The sequence below is a fragment of the Phalacrocorax aristotelis genome, chromosome 21 (assembly GCF_949628215.1).
Source record: "Phalacrocorax aristotelis chromosome 21, bGulAri2.1, whole genome shotgun sequence".
Taxonomy (NCBI): Eukaryota; Metazoa; Chordata; class Aves; order Suliformes; family Phalacrocoracidae; genus Phalacrocorax; species Phalacrocorax aristotelis.
The window spans coordinates 6,447,913-6,464,322 of record NC_134296.1 but is presented as its reverse complement, the minus strand read 5'-3'; the positions used below and the strand labels follow the sequence as shown (position 1 = coordinate 6,464,322).

The 16,410-nt window shown below is 48.1% G+C and overlaps 3 long non-coding RNA genes across 4 annotated transcripts; 1 reads left to right on the top strand and 2 right to left on the bottom strand.

The window, feature by feature from the left end:
* The first annotated feature begins 1,157 nt into the window (after nucleotides 1-1,157).
* On the top strand, nucleotides 1,158-7,243 carry LOC142067326 (uncharacterized). 2 transcript variants are annotated; one of them, XR_012663993.1, is made up of 3 exons: nucleotides 1,158-1,256; nucleotides 1,460-1,627; nucleotides 5,237-7,243. It is a non-coding gene; the product is annotated as an uncharacterized LOC142067326 (long non-coding RNA). The 2 variants fall into 2 exon arrangements; XR_012663992.1 differs by having other exon boundaries at nucleotides 1,249-1,353.
* LOC142067324 (uncharacterized) lies at nucleotides 1,414-4,176 on the bottom strand. Its single transcript, XR_012663990.1, has 2 exons — nucleotides 3,879-4,176; nucleotides 1,414-3,058 (listed from the first exon to the last, which is right to left on the bottom strand). It is a non-coding gene; the product is annotated as an uncharacterized LOC142067324 (long non-coding RNA).
* Nucleotides 7,244-7,350: 107 nt separating the features above from the next.
* On the bottom strand, nucleotides 7,351-15,921 carry LOC142067323 (uncharacterized). Its single transcript, XR_012663989.1, has 4 exons — nucleotides 13,380-15,921; nucleotides 12,331-12,437; nucleotides 11,878-12,001; nucleotides 7,351-8,486 (listed from the first exon to the last, which is right to left on the bottom strand). It is a non-coding gene; the product is annotated as an uncharacterized LOC142067323 (long non-coding RNA).
* Between the last annotated feature and the right edge of the window lie 489 nt (nucleotides 15,922-16,410).

Sequence of the window (16,410 nt, the reverse complement as noted above, 5' to 3'; positions counted from 1 at the left end):
TGGGTTTTTTTTTTTAAAAGGAAAATAGTTGGCAGGAACATGAGCAAAGCTGAAAGTGTTTTCATCTGTTTTGTTTTGTAATGTTTAATGTTTTGTTTTCTACTTACGAATTATACAAAGGAATCACTCCAAAGGTCTCCCATTCTGGAAAGAGAAAAAAAAATCTGCAGTGCAACTAATGTGACTATTCAGAATTGGCCACGTAAGAAAAATAATCCAAAATACCTTGAAAAATGACAATATCTATTTTTTCTTAAAAAAAAAAAAGAAAGGAAAACCTCAACCTCTAATTGAGATTTATTAGCAAAATAATTTCTTGCTGGGAAGAGTAATCAACTTGTGCATAAAAGAATTTTTTGAGTTTAATTAATTTTTATTTTGTTAATTGCTTGGATTTTAGAACTTACTGGTGGTTTTCAAATGATTACTGCTATGCAAGTGCAGAATACCTGTCCTAACATCTAAACTGTCGTGTACCCTTGTTTTATGAACGGCTGCAGAAGAGAACTGACCAAAAAGACACAGTTTAAAAAAAAAATAATCTTGGCAGTTTGAGGAGAAAACAGCTGGGAAAGGAGTCTCTTTCTGTTCCCTCTTTTTTACAAGTATTTTTAAAAGATAATACCTCATAATTACTTATTTTTAGAACCGTCTAGAAGCCTCAGCTGAGACCCAGAGGCCGGTGTGGCTCAGTGCTGTACAAGCAAAGACAGTTTATCCTTGGCCAAAATAATTTACAATCCCAGTTTCAAGGCTGAAACAAGAGACAGAGATAAAATTCAGGCAGTACCTGCCAGCACCAAACCCAGCACGGACAGCAAAGCCCCGCAGCTGGCGACAGGGTCGGTTTATTCAGCTGAGCTCGGAATATGATAATTTTCAGTAACAAAAATAAAAAGCATTTCAGGAATTTTTCAGATAAGGACAAATAATTTGTGGCATCGAGTTTTAAATACTCTGGGAGTGACTTGGCAGCCGGTGGTTGCTGACGAGCTGCAGGCAGGCGTGGTGCTCGCTCTGCGTGCGTCTGGCAGCTCCTGGGCGCTCGTGGGTGCTGTGCCGGGGGTGGGCGCGGGGACTGGAGCGATTCGCATGAATCACAGCAGATTTCCCAATCTCTCGCTATGCTTATGAAAGCAGTCACTCCAGGCAGGGGTGGCAGACACAGGCGTTCAGCGAGATGTGCCCTCGTACCCATAGGTGCTTCCAAGTCACGGCCAAGCCTCTCTGCACACACACAGCACCACCGCCCTTCGGTAGGTGCATCCCGTAAAGCAGCGGGGACAGGAGGAGGTCTGCTGGCAGACACAGTCTGCTGGCGGCACAGTGACGCTAAGGAAGCTGCTTAGGAATGTCTAAACACATTTTTCCCTGTTTATTCATTTCCCGATTGGAAAATATTGCTTTGTCATATTAAGGTTGGCAAAACTTCTTAATGGGAGATTTTTCTTGTCCCCAGGGTGTAACTCCAGGGAGCTGGGAGGTGACAGCAGGACTGACATCCCGGACTGCGGGACAGCCAAGAACCCTGCTACAAACTCAGCTGGGATACCGGAGACTGGAGCTGCAAGACCAACTTCCGTGGAGATCAAAGCAGGGATGTGCAGGCGGATTTCTCCCAGCCCAGGTGAGCACCCATCAGCCCAAAGGTACGGCTGTTCTGCAGCACATCTTTCTTATTTAATTAAAAACACAAAGAGCAAGCCCCAAATCCTGGATCTGCGTTTCAGTGCAGAGGGCAAGTGGATCTCAAAAGTGCAAAATGAAATCTTTTCTGATGAGCTGTAAGCAAAAGTACCATTTCCTGAAGTGACAGTCCTGCTCAAAACTGACAGGGGATGTTCCAGACACCCTCTTTGTAGCTCCCCTTTCCTCCGAGAGCCGCCCGGCCGGGCCGTAAGCGCCGCTGTTCCTGCGGGGGAGGCAGCCGACCAGCACCGTGCCACCGAGTCCAAGTCCCAGTCCAGGGCTGACAGCCCTGCACGCAGGGCTGCCGGCATTTCAGATCCTGCCCTTGGTGATGGCTGCGATGGTCCTAGAGGTGGCAGGACTTATTTTTTTCCAAAACATCCAAACAGGCTCAGTTGGACACTTTAAATGAAACTCAACGCTGTTCCCCCTGTTTTTGTGGGAGAGTTATTCCTCAGTTACTTGAATCCAAGATACTGAAGGAGCGGTTGATGAATTTTTCCTTTGTTTTACCGGCTAGAAGGTCTTTCAGTCGCTGGCTGTTGTTCGCAGCAGCAGCGATGTGTGCAGGGCGAGACCCACCTCAAGCAGAGGGGCCCTCGTGCTTACCTGGCTATTACTGGTACAGAAACGAGAAAACCATAGCAGTGACTCCTGCTTCTGACATCAGAAGCTCCTACTTCTGATAAAACAAAGCTAAGTTATTCTAGCTGAAGCAGTATATTTTGCTGGTTAAATATTTAAGTCGGCGATTAATACACATTCTTTAAGGTGGGAAAATAGTTGTTTTCCATAGTTTCATAGGCTTTACGGGAGAAATAAGCTACCATAATTTGGAAAGCAGAGGCTTATATACCTTTTTTTCATACTAAACGTTTTGTAATTCTGCTTACGAGATACTAAGTCAGCTCTCTGTGTCAGTGTTGTCCAGGAGGAAATAAATCCAAGAGGGGTTTATGGCAGCTCCTACGGGACATACCGGCGCACGGGACCGCTCCGGGGGGGTTTTACCCGCACCGGCAGCTCAGGCACAGGACCGAGCTCCCCCGGGGCTGCCGGTGGTTCGGGGAGCTCACAGAAGGTGGAGATGTTTAAATCTTCAACCACCAAAGCACACGTTACCTGAAACCCTGTTTTCCAGGGGTTTAGTCTGGTTTTGCTAACCGGGGAGAGGGGATTCGCAGGGCCGGGCGCTGGGCTAAGCCTGCAGCCGAAGGCTGGACGCTGCTGTCGCTCCTGCCGGAGGACGGCGTGTTCCCGGGGTTATGCAATACCGGCGGCATGTACCCCCCGTCCCCTCTGCTGCCGCGCCGGGCACCGATCCCCCTCGCCGTTCACAGCCTCTGCGTCCCCACGTGAAACGGGAAGCCTTGAAAAAGCAGAAGTGTGGCTGTAATTAGGATTAATCTATTTTTAGCAAGCTGTCTGGTGCCCTGTCCGTGCTCCAGCTGAGATGTTTAATTCTATCTAGCTGAACTCTTTCTGCAGTTGCACCCAGGATTGATATAAAATTTTTCTTTTACACCTTCAATCTGTTGGTTTTTTGGTTTTGTTTCAGTTGGGTGTAGGTGGTTTTCACAAAAAACAAACCTTTTTTTCCTCCATGAACAACAGCTGGAATTTCCATTACTAAAGTAACAGAAAGGTTGCCGTATAAAAGAAGTTGTACAACTTTTACTATCATTATTATTCATTTTACTATGTAGTTTGGAAACCTAGTCATAGATCAGGAATGTGTTGTACCCTGGGCTGCACAAACAGCACGGAAAGAAAATTGCCTCTTCCAAGCTACAGGGAGTGAAAACACGCAGGGATACCAGTATGATTTTTGCTAAATAGCATCAGGGGAAGATGTTAAAGATGTCGACGAACGGCCAGCTGAGCACCTGGTCATTTACCGATCCCATATTTAAATACCCGCTGTTCATGCGTAACCTTATAATGTATTTGTAAAGGGAACTTCAAGTAAGATTAGCAGTTAGGAAAACACCGCGACACACAGTTGGCTGGAGATCAATCGATTCCTCCGTCCTGCTCCCCCCCCCCACCCCTGGTAATGTTTGGCTTTTGCAAATACTCGTGCCCCGCGTGAGCCCGGCCGGAGGGCCGGCAAGCAGGGCGCTGGGAGGCAGGAGCGGGCTCGGTGCCTCCCCGAGGGCCGCGTCCCTTCCCGGGCAAAGGAACAGTACCTTTGAGCAGCGTAGGGGCACCGGGTCTAGCTGAAGTTTTCCTTGTGACAGCCGTGCTCTCTGACGGGTGGGAAGTGTGAGGGTGGTCCGCTGCCTCGTGACTGGGAAGATGCTCTCCTTAGGGAAAAAAAAAGGCTCTTCAGCAAAATGCTGGTCTCTCCCAGAAATACAGCAATCGGCCCCGGGGCATGTTCTGCTTTACATGTAGGGGCAGGGTGTATTTTCTGCTACACCCCACCTGTCCCCGTTCTCCCCCCCCCACCGTGTATTTTGGTGACTCATGAAGCTTCAAAGTGCTGAGCGCGGAGAACGGCTATTTCTGTGCTTCCACTGCAATCCCTGCTACCTCCGACTGTGCTGTCAGTGCACCTCAGCCATGCACAGCACCCCCGCCGGCTCTATTCTTAGCAGCTAATAGCTGAAATAATTACTTTTGTCTCAGCGCTGTTGGCTCCTTAGATTTGGAACCGAGCAAGACCTGCAGCTGGGGGAGCCTGGCTGCCCCTGCTCCCTCTCCCACGGCGGGCAGAGCGGCCGGGGTCTGCGGAGCCGCCACGCCGACCTCCGGGCAGCGCTTCTGTCACCGTGCTGACCAGGAACGCTGCGAGCCAGCAGGCAGAGCGAGCAGAGCTGTCGGTCGAGGGTGCTAAATACCTCGAACCCAGCTTCAACCCAGGGCGTAAGCTCTGCTTTGAAGCAGCTCATATGTTGATGCGGTGCCACCCCTTTGGGAAGGAGCTCAGCAATTCCAGCTGGGATTTTCTTAGACTTCACAGGGTAAATTCCAGGACTCCATCTTTTCAAAGGGAGGGCCAGGTTTTCACCTGCAGGTTTCCATTTCAGTACTTGCTGTATTGCGTGGGCTAGGCTTGCACAAAGAATGCAAGTGCTTTATGCAAATGCCACTACCCAATGCCAGCACAACCCCGGCAGCTCTTGGGAACGAACCCACACCTCTGGCTTTGCAGCCTTTTGATCTCAGCACCAGCTATTCCATCTAATTCCCTTGAACCACCCCGCAAAGAGCACTATGAAAATCCCCAGCCCGACCTTTGCGCAGTCAGCTGTGCAAGCCCAAGCAGGTGCACAGAATCAACTTTAAAACTGTTTCAGAAGGGTTTTGGTTTTTTTTGCTATACACCTGCCTGCTCTTCCTCCTGTTGGTTGGGACCCCAGTGAGTTTAATAGCATGCATATGCACTGGGCTAGCAATGAACAGGCAGTGCTGAAAATATTGCAAAGCCATTTCTCTGGCATTCACTAATGAAACTCGGCTGGAAAACAATAAACCTTTCGGGAAAAAAAAACCCTTAAACCTAAATGTTTGTTGTGAATCTGTAACTTTTCTATTGTCACAGTGGAACAAAGCCTGATGCGTGGCACACCGTCATGGACTTTGGAAGCCGTGTTAGCAAATACTCCTATTCTGGAGTTGCCAGTCTCCAGTTTCCTGGAAACCTGCACGTCCTGGCGACTGTTAGGATGGCCCTGTAAAACCACGGATTGTCCCTGCACATGTGAAAACAGATGGAAGGCTTCGAAGTCTTATTTCTGCTTTTCTCTGAAAAATGAAAGTACCTCCTCGAAGTAATTTCCTATCAATTTCCTCTAAAAGCCACACTGTTTCGGCAGCTTCTGTTCGAGATGTCGCTTACGGCTCACTAATGACTGGGGGCCGTCTGGGCAATAAGGTCTATAATTAAGCAAGAGGCCCAACTTAAGTAAAATCTGGGAGCAAGGAACTCCCAAACTTCCATAGCAGCACTGATGCTGATTCCACATACAATGTGGGTCAAATTATTTAACCCTTTTTTAATTCAGTCTTCCTCTATGCAAAATTGTATTAATTTTAAATAAGCAAACATTAAAAACTTACCAGTTCCCGAAGGTTACAACTAACACTACATCTTTATTTGCAGTCAATGTAGACAATTGTTTTACTTTAGCAAAGAATTAAGTAAGGATTCTTTTTTAAGGACCATTTACTAGTACAAAATTCAGATTAAAAGACAATTTTAAAAATTAGTCACCCTCTGCCTGGTCAGGGTTAGGGGAAACAGTCCTGACGGATGGGCCATCATCTTAGTGTTTCTGCTGATACTCCTTGAACGGAGCTGGCTGGGACAGACTGTTGTTGGAAAACACTGTTTCGCTGGGGTTGTGAGTGTTCGGAGAGGAAGAGGTAGCGCTGACAAATCCCACCTTCTGCAAAAGAGCTATCCCACGTCATCGTTTGAAAAATGTACTATTTTGCATTTTAAAGGAACTTTCAGGACTTTTGGGTGGTAAACTGAAGAACACGCTGCTAAGCATTATTACTGTTAACTTTTACCTTCCCCTGTGGCCCTTGCCTGATTCTTTGCTCCTTCTCTTTATTACCAACCGCTCCCCGAGGTGATGTGCCGAGATGTCATTTACATGGATATTGAGGTCGAGGGGTTATAAATTTACAGCTGCACAGACTTGCTGTGTCTTGGGCAGGAATTTGTTTGGCATATTCGAGGCCTTTGGATTATTTGAGCTCAGCCTTTTAGTTAAATAGGAACATGCCCTGATTTTAACAATCACAGTTTCCTGTAGTCGGAGGAAGGTGTGGCCGATGGCATTTAAACTGAAACCTGAGCCAAGGCTTCACCACCAGGAAGCTGAAAGTGCGGGTGGTACCACGAGGGTTTCATTCCTCATTAAAAAGACCGAGGACCTTCCTCCGTGGATGGCCGAGGCTATTTTATCACCCACAGCACCGATAAGGTATTAGATGACGTGCATGAGGGTTAGAGTTTTGTAACGTCAGCCTCCATATGGTATTGCTATTAAGGTCATTGTAGCATGACAGCAGAAAATAGCGTGGGAGATGCCAGAGAACCGAGGATGCACCTTTACATACACTTTGGAACACAAGCTGTAGCAAGGCCACGCTTCCTCTGTTCCCTGATCCTTTCATGATGCCGAGGGAAACTGTCAATTGACAGTAGTCTTGGGGGTTCAATCCCTCCCACCCTCCTGAAGAGATTTATTTGTCCCCTAACACCCAGCCTGAACCAGTCAAGCTGTAAGTCCTGACACCTTATTACATCGTCTAGCACTATCGAAACTTTTTTGGGTTTTAATCAGCATTGCAAGCACCCAAGGCACAGCTGTAGTCAGCCATTAGGTCACCCCTCGCTTCGGAACGGATACTTACACTACGTTTGCTCGGTGAGACTGATCTCCCCTGCCTCCCACCGCGGCCGTGGATTAGTTCCATTTACCAAGCTTGCTTTCTAGGCTGGGACTTTGCTTCCTCATAGTCAGTTTTTACAAAACCAAGGTTCTGCTTCCTGCTTTTAGACAAGAGTTTGGAGGGGGTAAAAAAAAAATAAAAATAGTAGTAACAAAACATGTTCGTGGGCTCCACTTAAACCAGAAAAGCAGCACAGATTTCTACCATGGAATCACGGCCTCTGTTTCCTTGCTTCAGCTCACAGAAAATGCCAAAGCCTGTCCAACATTTAACTGACTCAACTGTGCGAGAAGACACTATTTTTTGGGGCCTCATTATTCAGTTCCAAGTGCTGAAACTTTCCATCGTGCCATGTTTTATTAGTTGCGCACTTGAGTGTTTCGCAGTGCGGCGTGGCTTTGAGTCTTCTTGGGAGTCAGTACCACCGTAAAGTAAATACTTACAGTCCAGTAAAGGTAGAAATGTTCCATGGCTGGTCATTTTCAAATGAAAGTAAACCATAAAATAAATGCTGCCTTTCCCCTAAAAGCAGCCAAAAAGATATAATTTGAAATAAATCAAAGCTCCATTTTACTTTCTTAATGTACCACGAGACTGACAAAATCGCTGTGAGCTAAAAGCACTAGTCAACTGTTCCATTTCTGAGCCTCCGAGTCTTTTATCTTGCTCCAGTGCCGTACGCAATCACGTTCAGAGCTTCGCTGGGTCTCGCAGGTCCAGCGAGATGGCCTCTGTCTCGTCTGCACAGAAGCGGTGCGTTGTAAATCAGCCACACGCTGACGGGGAAAACGGGGAATGCGGAAAATCCGCTCTGACCCTGCGTGTTGGTGGAGCTGCTGAGATAACTCAGGGGTAACTAAAACCAGCACAGACAGCTGAACATCGCATACAACACTGGCCTACTTTAGCGAGTATCACTGCTGGGTGACTCATTTAAGTAGCCGCAGCGCTCTTACAATTTTACCTTCATTAACTGAAGCAGTTAATGCTTGCAGCTTTGGCCACAAGGCGTATATGTAAGGCTTGAAGTCCCAGGGGTTTGATTGCATAAAAAACCATGTCTTGTGGCATTTAGTTGATCAAGCACTACTTCTTTTGGTCACACGGAGGTTTGATTTCCGCTTGCATCAGCTACAACAGACCTTTTACATTTTCTGTCCTGGTGCCTGACTGTTCAAATCGCGAGGGTCATCCCCTTCATCCCCCTGCCGAGAGCCTGCCCTGCTCTCCCAGGTCCCTAGCTGACAGGATCCTTTTCCTTTTTTTGTAGAATCATATCTGAGAAACCGGGAGCTTGCAATTCTTCTCATTTGTGCCTGTGCGTAACAGGTGTCATTTTCAGTGTAGTACAGACAAATCCCAAAATAGCTCAGGCTCTTCAGACGCTGTGAAGAGAAAAAATAGTGGTTACTTCAGCTTTGGTTGTAGTGAAAAACCCAAAGCTTGCAGCCAGCTCTGAAGTCCGGAATTAAAATGGCAGATGTAGCTGTGTAGTAGTGATCTCCCTCTTGATTCTGTGTTTTTCAAATGGACTGCTGGCTCTCTCGCTCACTCTTTTGTATATGCAGCCTGACGCATGAACTCCCTCATACAGTGCTGGCTTTCCATTAGCTTCCCTTTGATTCCCAGATGCTGCATCTACCACTGATCCTCCTCCACATTTTCCGGTTTTAAGGCTCCAAGACAGGAGAGCAGTGCTTCCCCTGCCCGGTGCTGAAGTCGGCTGAAGGCACCAGAGTTCGTGCAAGGGGGCAGGGGCAAGGAGACAGCGTCTGCCTGCAAAATTTCCCTTGCCTGCTGATGCCTGCTGTGCTGAAATCCATAGCTGTTTGTGGACTTTCTTTGACAGAGATTATTGGAGCCTGGTGACTCCAGGAACGCAGTTATTAGTTCCCCTGCCTACGCTGAGCATTCTGAATCTGTGTGTGTGATAACACTTATTAATGCCGTTCAGATTAAGAAGAGCCTGTAGCTTTCTAGCACTTTCAGTACGTCACCTTACACCGTGCATCTGCCCAGCGGCTGAACCACAGTCGGATCAATGTCTTGTGGCCAGCATAGCAGGGTCTTGTGGGCCCAGCAGTAGCCTCCTGCTTTTATGCCCAGGAGACCTGCGTTCGTTCACAGGAGCAGTTCCTTTTAAGTTGCCTTGTGCTTCAGGGTAGCTGCCTGCGAAGTATTTGCAAGATGTGGGCCTAAAATATTTTATTTTAGGAAGTCAAGCAGTGGTTCCTGTCACCGAAACAGTTAATCAAAAAGCACTAACTCTCTACTGGAACGTGTGTGTGTGTGCGTGTGTGTTTTTGTTTTTTAGAGCCAAGAAGATTTGCTTTGGTTTTTTTAAAGCAGAAACCACCACAAAGTTGGCTGTGGTTTCAGCTGCGCTTGTTCGAGATTTGTATTGCTGACTACCAATCCTAAAAGAGTTAACCTAGTAAGTATGACTCAGAAGCAGCGAAGGAGATGTGAGGCTGAGAGCCTCGGAGGAAGCACAGAAACAGAGGTGAGGAACATAATAATTACCAAAAAAAGGTGCAGAGTCCAGGAGCGACGTTCCCCTCGGTTTGCCTGGCCCTGGCACCGCTGGCACGGGCTCCCTGGAAAGCTGCAGTTCCGCTCTTATAACACAGGGAGCAGGCTGGAGAATTTAGAGCTGCGTCACAGAGCTCAGCGAGAGAGTGAGAGAGCAAGCTCCGTCGATAGGTCTACCAGCAACAGCCCTGCTGCAGCAAGAGGGGAGAGAGGCAGCAAGAGAGGCAGAGAGGGCTCCAGAAAGAGAAGTAACACCAACACCAGGGACTGGGCTCCTGCCACCATCCAGTGTCATTTAAAGATCGGATTTGGGCTCGGTTGGCGTAGGAGGCTTCGCCCATTGACGATGCTGGAGACCCGGCGCGCTTAATCCCGCGGGGAGGGAGAGTGGGCAGACACCGAAAGGGTTAACGGAAAGGAAATTTCTGGAACCTTCTATTCTGCGGCGCTACACAGCGAGCGGAGGGCTGAGGACTGCGCAGATGGTGCACGGGCAGAGCTCTTCGGTCCAGTTCGTCTTTCCCACGTACGTACCCTTTGATCAGGATGGGGCTTGAGCTGCATCTACGTATTTTAATTATTTGCAGGGCATCCCTTTCCCCCGGCGTCCCTAAGTTCGGATCCCAGAGTGCCTTTATTATTATTTTGGCTGGGTATGATTGCTCTGTTCTGCGTCAGAGCTGTTTTCTCAATGGAACGACGGCACAGGTTGTACTAATGTCACTCTTGCCGGCATTGCTGTACTGCAGAGGAGGGTAGTAGTCGTGGGGGAGAGATGACAACTTTGCAAAGACTGCTGTTTTCATGTTTTGTTTGGGCTTTTTATTCCCCCCCGGTCTCTCTAAAGGCTGGCATGTTGGCGAGGGTTCGGTGGAGGGGTTAACAGGCGCTCTGCGTTTCAGTGCTTGGAGGTTTGTCACTGCGTAGTTCGGAAAGTGGTAAACGGTGACGCAGTGATCATTGCAGGGCATGTCGTCCAGTTTTTAAAAGCACTGGGGACAGGTAGACGGTGCCTTCCAGACGCTTCCACACCAGCTGAAAGGGGTTAAGGATGAGTCGAGACGGGAAGCTAGCATTTAGGGATTAAATGTCATCATTTTGGCGTTGGAAAGTTGTTTACCTTGCTCTCTCCGTGTCTCCATGTTGGCAGCCTTCCAGCTCACATGTGATAGTCTTCCCTGTACTGCTGCATCATTAACTAAGTGGCAGAGCTGGCTCCCCATTGGCCGGGGAGGGCTCTCAGCCCAAAGGCGCCGTCCGATTGGCGGAGGAGGTGATGGCAGGTGAAAAGCCCTCCCGGATTGGTCGAGGACTGGGTGTCAAATCTCAACGTTGATTTCACTTGCTTCAAAGTGCCGGCAGCTCCCTGCCCGCTCCCTGCCCGCTCCCTGCCCGCCGCGGCTCCCGGGGCTGCTGGGCGCCCCTCGGGCAGGGGCGGCGGGCAGGAAGGCAGCAGTTAACTCCTCGCTGCAGCGGGAGCCTGATCCCCGCACCCGTGGGTGCCCCGCGCGGGGGCCGGGGAGGTTTCGTTTCGCCGTGCAGTTGCGACGATGACGTGTCAGAGCTGCAAACCGCGGGGAAGGGGAAAGTAATGGGGTTTGGGGCTTTTCTCCTCGCTCGCTTGCTGTCCTCCTTCTCCCTTATAAGGTGATTAAGTGTTAGCAGGACTGTAAACTGCTCGGGGCAGGGATTGGACCTGGAAATTAGGTTGTGGGAATAATTAAAGAAGTGAAAAAGACTCTTGCCCAAACTCAGCTTTCATTTGCATAAGTGTGAGTTTGCCATGGGCTCGGCAACACCAGAGAGAGCTGAAGGCAGCCCTAAGTGACGGCACTGTAAAGGTTTGCAAAGGAAATAGCAGCATTAGAAAGCAGGGATTGCAGGAGGATTGGGAAGGGCTGGGTAAGGATGAATGGGAGACTGAGGGCAGAAAGCAGCTCCAGAGAGAGGATGAGGAAATGAAGGGGAGAGCATTTTTCTCTCTTAACCATTTACTATACTATTTTTTCACCTCTCTTCTTAAAGCAACCAGCAAAGAAGATGGCAACTCTGCCTGGAAGTGCTGAGGACACAACCGGCTTTGGGCTTGGTCCTTCTGGCCGAGGAAGTCTCCTGATTATGCAGTGGAGTGGTAACTTTGCTTTCTCATATGGCAGGGAACATTATTCCATAGCTTTTCATCATATCGAGGCTTAAACAAGTTTAAGGATACGGTAGCATAAGCATTTAATCTATATTACTCACTCGCTGACATCTCAAGCGTCAGGTCCGGTTGTTTAGCAACAACCGCTGGGTTCAGAACCGCCTCAAACATACTGCGTCCGCCGTCTCCATTACTTCAGCAGCAGCCTGTCCTCTGAACGGCAGTCTGAGAGAGAGGGAGAGAGAGAAGGGCTGTATTTACACGCATACACCCACCCCGACTGAATTTCGGTTGTTCGGTTACAAAGGCCGTACGCACTGCGGTTTTATCCGACTCCATTATTTTGCGCAGTACCGTAGAGGGGAGGATGCCGTTTCCAACGGCAGTGCGGTGGTAAGAACGGGGAGGGAAGAAGTAAACAGACAGTACGTGCCACTCCCCACTTTTTTATCCTCTTTCCCATCTCCACCTTTCTTGCCTCCCCTCCTTTCCTGCCAGATTCCGTAGGGAATTTCAGAGTCTTACTGCAGTCGTCACAACCCCTCCTGACTCACTGAGCCTTCGCTGGCTGTAGCTGGCTCCCTTGGAGCATCCTTGCCTCCTGCAGCGCCAGTTCCGCAGAGCAGGGGAACAACAGGAATAGCAGCAACAACGGTGGTCCCTGCAGCAAGACAGACAGGTGTAAATACACACACATATAGGAACAGTACAAGGCAGCCGCAGAGGTAAACCTGTACAGCCAGGAGCTGGACTAAGGAGCGATGCTTGGTTGCGTGGGAGATGGGTGGGTTGAGTCTGTTTTACTGAGTGCTGTCTGAACGGACAACCCTTTGCATCTTTCCCCACCGCAGTTGTGGGGTGGAGGACCCCATTAATTTCCAAAGCTAGTGCTTCTTAATGGCATTTCTCAGTCTGTTGAAGGAGGTGTAACTGGCAGCCAGTATACTTCCTCAGGCATACGCCTGAGGTTTTGGTATCTACGTTCAGTGTAGGGACCCGTTAGTTTTTATTCCTTTTGCTACCATCTTTTTGCCACAGTGAGAGGTGAATTGTGACTAAATGCAGGGAGGGTAAGGAGGCAGAGATAAGAGAGGAGTTATTTCCATGTGAAACTTTGGCCGTAAATCTCATTACTCAGGAATTGAGGTTACTGGCAGCAGGTAAATCTGTGGGACTGGCAAGAAACAAGGCTAAGAAGGGGACACGGCGTATTTCTGTAGGGCGGCAGCGATTTTGCGCATAGGGATGGTATCGTTACCATACGTTAGCTGTACATGGCTAACTGTTCCATAATGGTTTTCTGCGTATTGCCGCAAAAGGGCTTGGGAAAGCTGTGATTTCTTCCTCCCTCTGACACTAGTGTGTGTGACATTGTGTAAGCTGATTCATTTTTCTGTATTTTGGTTTCCTTCCTTTGTAAAGTGGGGTTTATTATATCTCTCAGCCTTGGTGCGGCATTATGACGCAGTGTTCATTAATGCTTTGGGTCTGTTGGCAAAATACGTGCAATTTTCTTGGGAGTTCTGACTGTTTAAGGACCACAAAATTTGGTAAAGGAAGTTAAGGATTGCAAATGCTCAGGACGTAAATTTAAAAGCATTACCATCTTATTCTCCTTTGATATCGAAGGAAGGCTCTCTGACTGACGAGACAGCCATGATCTCTTTCTGCACTTGTTTTGCCGATGGTCATGTTACATCTGTGACGCAGTCCGATTTTGCTCTTGGTTCCTGTCTGTGCTGCACGGAGTTGAGCTGATGAGGGCACAAGCTTGAATACGGTTAGAAACGCTGATTTCATATTGATGTTAAAGTTCGCAACCATACCTGAAGTGGCAGGTGTCGGCATCCACCTATTTCACCACCCAGGAACGGTGAAGGAATTCGAATGAACACAAGAGCACCCCTAGCCATTTTGTTGCTCTCAGAGTAGGCTCCAAGCCTGCAGCGCTGCTTCTGCTGCTGTTAATTTCCATGTCATATAAATACAGCATTGGGCTCTGTGTCAGGAGCTTTACTGATGCTCTGAGAAGCTTAAAGTCTATAAGTAAATGTTTTTCTTTTCTTATTTGGGAAGATTCATTAAAATGTCCAAATGCCAAGTATTCTACCCTCACTCCTCTTACAAATCACTTCCAGACCTATCCAGAAAATTCACCGCTGCCACGTATTTTTTCTAAAACTTGTTCACGGTGTTTTCTTACAGTTCAGTATGGGTGGGGCTGGGAGGGAAGGGTGAGATTTAAGTCGGTTAAGTATGTGTATCGTTGATGCTAATGGACAGAGATGTAGGCAAGAGATATGAGTTGTCCATATCCTCTGTATATCTGTATATAGATATAGACAGTCCCAAGAGTAGGTTGCAAAGATGCCCTTGCTATGGGACAAGAAGGGAGTAGTCTCTTTCTGTTCCCACCCACCCAAAAGTTTTGGTGCAAAGGCAGCAGTAGAAGTGGCCAACACAGGAATCTCACAAAATGGTTTCAACAGCATTCAGAGATGCCAGCGCCGTTTATACTGGCATGGCTCCGAGAAAGGTACCGTGAGCTGCCTGCTGCAAGGTCATTCCCCTGACTCATAGTCAGCGACCAGTTGGTTCAGGAGCTCCCAATCCACATTTCTTACCACTGTGGTGGTGCCTGCGTCCTGAACCTAGAGGCGAGCCTTGAAAATTAACGCTACTGCAGTGGCAGGCCACTGAGACCAAAAGTGTAGATCCAAAAAATCCTACATCTCTGAAGTGTTTTCAAATCCCTATCTGTAATTTGTATCTTGAGCTAACTACAAAAACTTTGCACTAGTTCCCTCATCCCCTTTTTCCCCTCAAGACTTCCTCGGGGCTGCTGGGAATCAGAAGTGGCAGGTATTTAAGGACTAGGCATCAACTTACACTGTGTTCCAGGAAAGAAAAAAAAAAGCATCTGCATATATTTGCATTTCTGTTCCTGTGGTTGTTATCAGGTGGGCTCCAGAGGCTGCTCTACGTTCCCCAGTGTCTGTGAAGCTAGTGTTGTCTGTCACGAGCTTGCTGTTTCAGGAACCTCAGCTCCGTAGCTGTCTTGTCCCCTCCCAGGTTTCCACATTTCCCTCCGGTATTCCTATTTGCCCACATCACTAGTATTTTCAGTTGACTCAGGGCAGCATCGACCATGGATGTGTTAGGGCTGGCTTCTCCTCTTCATAGGCAGCAGTGGAGTGGTTAATGCCTCAAGGATCTTGAGCAAAATAACTTTTGTCCCCATCTTTGCAATAACAAAGTTCAATTTGGGGACCTGTTATCTGGCTCCTTTTGAACAGTGAGGAACGCTGGGCCAGCGTAGGCCAAGCATGGATGCGCGTGGACCCTTCCTGCTCCCAGTTTTGCTAGCCCACCTCCCCAGGCCTCCAGCCCTGGGCATCCTCCTGTCTTGACCGTGCTTAAAGTCAGCCTTAGCCTTCAGTATCATTATTCCCTACTTTTCAAAGGGAAAGAACCTGGCTGCTAATCCTGATGCCAGTGACGACTCTTCGCCTACAGGGAGGCCTATGTGATAGCTTGTCTGCTAAAAACTGAGCCAACACAGTGTGATTCAGACCTTAAGCTTTCCAAGGAAGAGAGCTATTTCTGAGTTAAGTGCATCTCTTCAGCTCCCCACACAAACACTCTTTATCCAGTGCAAATGGTGCATAGTAGTTGTCCAACAGCAGCCGCTGGTTTTTTATTTGGATATACAGCTCAAATGCTTCTTAAACATTGACGATGGCTCTCAAACACACAGTGAAGTTCCAGTGATAGACAGAACGATGGAAATCCTGGGAACAGGTACAAACCAAACAGCTCATGTGCTCAGGGGACTCAGCCAGGAGTTTGGTCAGTGCTTTTCTCCAGCTTTTTTGCCAGGTCCTTCCACTGCGGATAGCGTTAGGATACGCAGGGTACTGAAGGCATACTTTCAGCTGTCCGGTTTAAGGGCAGGTTATACTTCAGTGAACATCTGGCAGTATTTGTTTCCTTATGCTCTTCACCAGCACAGGATAGTCTTTTGTCTCCTGAATGACACAAAGAAAAATACGACTTCCCTTGACGTTACCTAAGTATCGGGAACGGTGGTGTTGGGGGAACACCATGTTCCTGAACTGACTATACAAATCACAACAATAATCTCCCTGTGACTGCCTTCAAGACCTGCAATCAATACTTCATATTCTAAGGTGATGCTTAGGTGCAGAAGCTAGGAACAGAAAATTACTTTTCTGGTTTCAGCCACTTTTGTGGATACAGTTTTTTTTAGCATAGTTAGTTCTGTAATGCGCTGTTCAGTCAAGCCGCGCATGGCTAAATTTCATGAGTTTTCAGTGCTGCACCTTCCGACTGCTCTTCCATGACCTGGGTCATGTAAGTGCGATGCTTTTCTTCCCCTGTGTACGTTTGCCTGCTTTCACCTCATCGTTCCTTGTGAAATCTGAAATCCTCAATAGGATTCAGTGGTTGAGTAGTTCCTGTGCCCTCCAAACAGGCTGTGGTTTTGCCTAGGAACGCTCATGAAAGCAAAGGTGGAAGAAAACTGTATGACTCCAGGCAAGGCAAAGCAATTTCAGATGAGCAGACGGGAAGCAGAAGATTAGAAATTGTAGCCCTAATATCTAGCACTCCTC